General features: G+C 31.3%; 1 long non-coding RNA gene across 1 annotated transcript; it reads right to left on the bottom strand.

Moving 5' to 3' along the window:
• Positions 1 to 2,195: 2,195 nt before the first annotated feature.
• LOC138353493 (uncharacterized) lies at positions 2,196 to 5,270 on the bottom strand. Its single transcript, XR_011223178.1, has 3 exons — positions 3,982 to 5,270; positions 3,147 to 3,306; positions 2,196 to 2,308 (listed from the first exon to the last, which is right to left on the bottom strand). It is a non-coding gene; the product is annotated as an uncharacterized lncRNA (long non-coding RNA).
• Between the last annotated feature and the right edge of the window lie 204 nt (positions 5,271 to 5,474).

The following is a 5,474-nucleotide window of genomic DNA, read 5'->3' as shown; positions in this document are numbered from 1 at the left end:
AGAAAACTATCACCTGAGGACCACATAAAGAATATTGTGCGAGGAGCCTATGCTACGCTTTCTAACTTTAGAATTGCGTTTAAAACTGAAGGCCAAGAGCTACGAGGAGAGGTTAGAGGCATTAAATATGCCAAAACTAAAAGACAGAAGAAAGAGGTGATATGATCACTACATACAAAATAGTAACAGGAATTGATAAAATCGACAGGGAAGATTTCCTGAGACCTGGAACTTCAAGAACAGGAGGTCATAGATTGAAACTAGCTTAACACAGATGCTAAAGAATTATAAGAAAATTCACTTTCGCAAATAGAGTGGTAGACGGTTGGAACAAGTTAGGTGAGAAGGTGGTGGAGGCCAAGACTGTCAGTAGTTTCAAAGCTTTATATGACAAAGAGTGCTGGGAAGACGGTCTCATCCTGTAACTACACTTAGGTAATTACACACACACTATATATACATATATATATATATATATATATATATATATATATATATATATATATATATATATATATATATATATATATATATATATATATATATATATATATATATATGTCGTACCTAGTAGCCAGAACGCACTTTTCAGCCTACTATGCAAGGCCCGATTTGATTTGCCTAATAAGCCAAGTTTTCATGAATTAATATATTTTCTCTATTTTTTTTCTTATGAAATGATAAAGCTATCCATTTCATTATGTATGAGGTCAATTCTTTTTTTATTGCAGTTAAAATTAATATAGATATATGACCGAACCTAACCAACCCTACCTAACCTATCTTTATAGGTTAGGTTAGGTAGCTGAAAATGGTAGGTTAGGTAGTCGAAAAAACATTAATTCATGAAAACTTGGCTTATTAGGCAAATCGGGCCTTGCATAGTAGGCTGAGATGTGCGTTCTGGCTACTAGGTACGACACATTATATATATATTTATATATATATATATATTTATTATATATATATATATATATAATATATATATATATATATATATATATATATATATATATATATATATATATATATATATATATATATATATATTAGTATATTTTGGTAGCAGTCTTTCCTGTAGACATATATTATTAAACATGACCGAAAAAGTAAGATTAATAATTCTAACACGAATTTTCTCAATCTTTCGTACATTACGCTTCACTGTTGGAGGTAAATCAAAAATCACTTCTCCAAAATTCATTTTTATTTCTAGTCTGACGCGACACGGGCGCGTTTCGTAAAACTTATTACATTTTCAAAGACTTCACAAATACACAACTGATTAGAACTTACGTCTCTCTGATATTATATCTACATTTGAGTGAGGTGGGAAGGGTGATGTGGCATTAACACAAGACAGAACAGGAGGGGATATTAATAGGGTATTAAAAGTATCAACTCAAGACAGAACAGAAACAATGGGTATTGAATAGAAGTGTTTGTAGAAAGCCTATTGGTCCATATTTCTTGATGCTTCTATATTGGAGCGGAGTCTTGAGGTGGGTAGAATATAGTTGTGCAATAATTGGCTGTTGATTGCTGGTGTTGACTTCTTGATGTGTAGTGCACTACACATCAAGAAGTCAACACCAGCAATCAACAGCCAATTATTGCACAACTATATTCTACCCACCTCAAGACTCCGCTCCAATATAGAAGCATCAAGAAATATGGACCAATAGGCTTTCTACAAACACTTCTATTCAATACCCATTGTTTCTGTTCTGTCTTGTGTTGATACTTTTAATACCCTATTAATATCCCCTCCTGTTCTGTCTTGTGTTAATGCCACATCACCCTTCCCACCTCACTCAAATGTAGATATAATATCAGAGAGACGTAAGTTCTAATCAGTTGTGTATTTGTGAAGTCTTTGAAAATGTAATAAGTTTTACGAAACGCGCCCGTGTCGCGTCAGACTAGAAATAAAAATGAATTTTGGAGAAGTGATTTTTGATTTACCTCCAACAGTGAAGCGTAATGTACGAAAGATTGAGAAAATTTGTGTTAGAATTATTAATCTTACTTTTTCGGTCATATTTAATAATATATATATATATATATATATATATATATATATATATATATATATATATATATATATATATATATATATATATATATATATATATATATATATATATATATATATATATCGGACAAGTAAAAAAAAAAAAAAAAATATTAAATTATTTTACCTTGTACCTAGATCCACCAGGCCTGTTTGGTGCATGTTTCAGTACTTCAGAAATCTGGAAGGTCACATCCTCCTCCTCAACTTGTGGATGTGCGTTGATAGATGATTCTGTAAAATTAAGTTATTTATATAATAATAAATTCAGTATAACAATAATATTCTGTAAAATTAAAAGTAATTTATACATCAATCAGATAAAACTCTCCAGAGATGGTGATACACAACATATAAAGGACAAGTTTCAGAACAAAATATGCATTTAGGAATAAGGTTTTGTACATGTAGGTAGCACATGAGAAAATAAGTGGAAGGTGATCAAGTTTATATTAACATGTTATAATAATAATAATAATAATAATAATCTTTATTTAGGTAAGGTACATACATAAAGAGATTTACAAAGTTTGTTGGCTTTATAGATAGAGCTAGTACATACAATGCCTAAAGCCACTATTACGCAAGGCGTTTCGGGCAGGTTAATGGCTTTGTTAAGGCTTTGCAAGAATGAAAAAATATTAATAATATAATATCACCTACCAATTAATTGTACATCATTTATAAGTCAATTATTTGCATTATTATTATTCAATACTAATGATATAAAAATGCATTTTGTGATCTACTATTTATGCAAGTATTAAGCACAGGATCATGAAATAAACTGCAAAATACTGTAATGGATAAACCAATTAAGTTTACATTTTCCTATAGCTAAGTCAGTCAGTTCTATTAGCAGCAGAGAACAATTATGCCCAACCGCTATTAAATGAAACAATCTTAAGAGCAAGTGATAGAAATATAATCATTTATGCTTGGGAAAATATTATGGAATGGTTCCAAATATGAAAAATATTAAGTTTTTTGGTTAAAATTTTTTAACTTAAAATTTAAATTTTTAAGTGAATTTTAAACTTTAAAAAAATTATTTAATTTTTTGGTTACTTACTTAAAATAACATTATATAGTTCTTGTTTTTGTAGAAATGCCAATTTCTTCTTTTGCCCTTCCAGACTGTATAGTGACCACAGGCCGTTTGTTCATATCTTCATTATTCTTCGAACTGTGGTTGCACAATCAGACCCACGTACACTAGTTAAAAGCATCACCTAAAAGCAACAACAAAAATGTAGTACACTGACGAATTTTGAATAAATAAATAAATAAATAAATAAATAAATAAATATATATATATATATATATATATATATATATATATATATATATATATATATATATATATATATATATGTATGCCATATACATATATATGCTATGTTGTATGCTACAACTTGGCTGATAATAAAGCCATTCACAACTGCAGGCCTAATAAAAAAAGGAGGTGGCATAGCAATATCTTACAAAGATACCTTCATCTGCAATAGTGTCATTAGTAATAGAGACGACTATTGTGAATATACCTTTGCCAAGTTCTCCAGTAAATCCCTTAAATCCTCCTTGAACAAGAGGGTTTTTACTTGATCGAACCAAATTCTTAACCTGCTGCAGGTAATTTTCAAATGGAAATGCTGAACATCTATCCAAACTACCAAACTCTTTGGCATCAGAGGATATGTGTGTTAGGCAGTGTATATTGTACACTAAAAAATCCTTACCATACAGCTCACGAGCCTTTAACACAAAGTACAGCAAAAGATTATGTGCATATTGGCTGTAATTTAACTGAATCAATTTAGGTGATACAAGAATAGAAATGGCTACACTCAGAGTCAGGAAATGGTCATACAATTCTTTGGGTAAGATTCCCTTCAGTACAATCTTACCGGTGTAGAGAAGGAGTTGCCTGTATTCAGTCGCTTTCCATCTATCAACCTCTGAAAGACTTCGAGGTTTACCTGTTCTTTTAGGCGTCGCTTTTTGGCCCGTGACATACGCTGCCATCTTGTGTGGTATTCTCTTCTTCTTTCTATAATGTGTGCATACATTCTGAAAGAGAAAGGCCAAGTGCTACATTACCAATTACTATTACAAGATTATTAGTAAAGTATTGTACTGCAAAAAGCAAATAAAATGGGGTAAACTAAACTTTGAAAACAAATAATAATTAAAACAGGTAAATTAGTAAAATAACAAAGGCTTAAGCAGACATGACTCTGCTTAAGCCATGTAAAGCAGACAGATAAGATGGCAATATATAAGGGGAAAAAATTAAAAAGCTAGGATATAAAACTAATTGAGATCAAAAGCATAAATTACTAAAATAGGGGAAAAAATAACAAATGACTTCATAAAAAAATTATCCAATTGCCAACAGCAACTTGGTAGTACGAGTCTAAGTCTAAGAAACAAAAAAAATTTAAATGCTGTTATCTGCAATGAAACAATACATACTATTGCACGTACCGAAACATTGATGAATGTAAAAAAAGAGAACTATTTGCTGAATGTCCCATAAATGGATTTAAACTATTTTACACAAAGAGGGGGGAGAAGCCATGTATGTTAGGGAATATTTGAAATGTAGTCTCGAAAAGTACACAACTGTGATAGGAAAATTAGGTCACATGGAGGAGTGGGTCTGTATACTATGGAAGACCTTGTATGCTCGGAGCTCCTTAACATTACAAATGAGGTGGTAGAGGTATTGGGATTAAAAATAGAGAAAATAAATTTAGTGATTATTCTAATATACAAACCGCTAGATGCAACGGCCGAGGAATTCACAGAACAGATAAACAAAATGGAGAACTCGATACCTCATATTATCTTCCTAGGTGACTTCAACTTGCCTAGTCTAAGATGGAGAATAGCAAACAATAATATTATACCAGGAAATTTATCGAGACCTAACCACTCAGCTTCCTGGCAATACGTTAGTAATGAATACATATGATATATTTACTCATTATAATGTTGGTGCTGAATGTACAACACGAAAAAACATAATTTTAATCTGAAAAAGGATCTTTTTATAAAGAAATTAGACGAAAATAAAGAGCTGGTGACGCCAAATCAAGTCGACGATCCAAGCGTCGGTTAGGTTAAGTTAGGTCAACCTAACCTAACATATTATATTTATTCATTACTAATGTATTGCCAGGAAGCTTTGTGAAGCTTGTGTAGCTTGTGGTAGCTTGTGGTAATTAGACGGACCCTCATTTTAACAGAAACTTGGCTAAGTAAACACTATACCCAACTCTACAACTTAGCTGGTTATAAAGGCATTCATAATTGCAGGCCTAGTAAAAAAGGAGGTGTTATACCAAAACAGATGCAGAACTAGGAAACAGGATTTCTTCAACAGAAATTTTGAAAT

The sequence above is a fragment of the Procambarus clarkii genome, chromosome 58 (assembly GCF_040958095.1).
Source record: "Procambarus clarkii isolate CNS0578487 chromosome 58, FALCON_Pclarkii_2.0, whole genome shotgun sequence".
In the NCBI taxonomy this organism is placed as follows: domain Eukaryota; kingdom Metazoa; phylum Arthropoda; class Malacostraca; order Decapoda; family Cambaridae; genus Procambarus; species Procambarus clarkii.
This window is presented reverse-complemented; position numbering and strand designations above follow the sequence as displayed.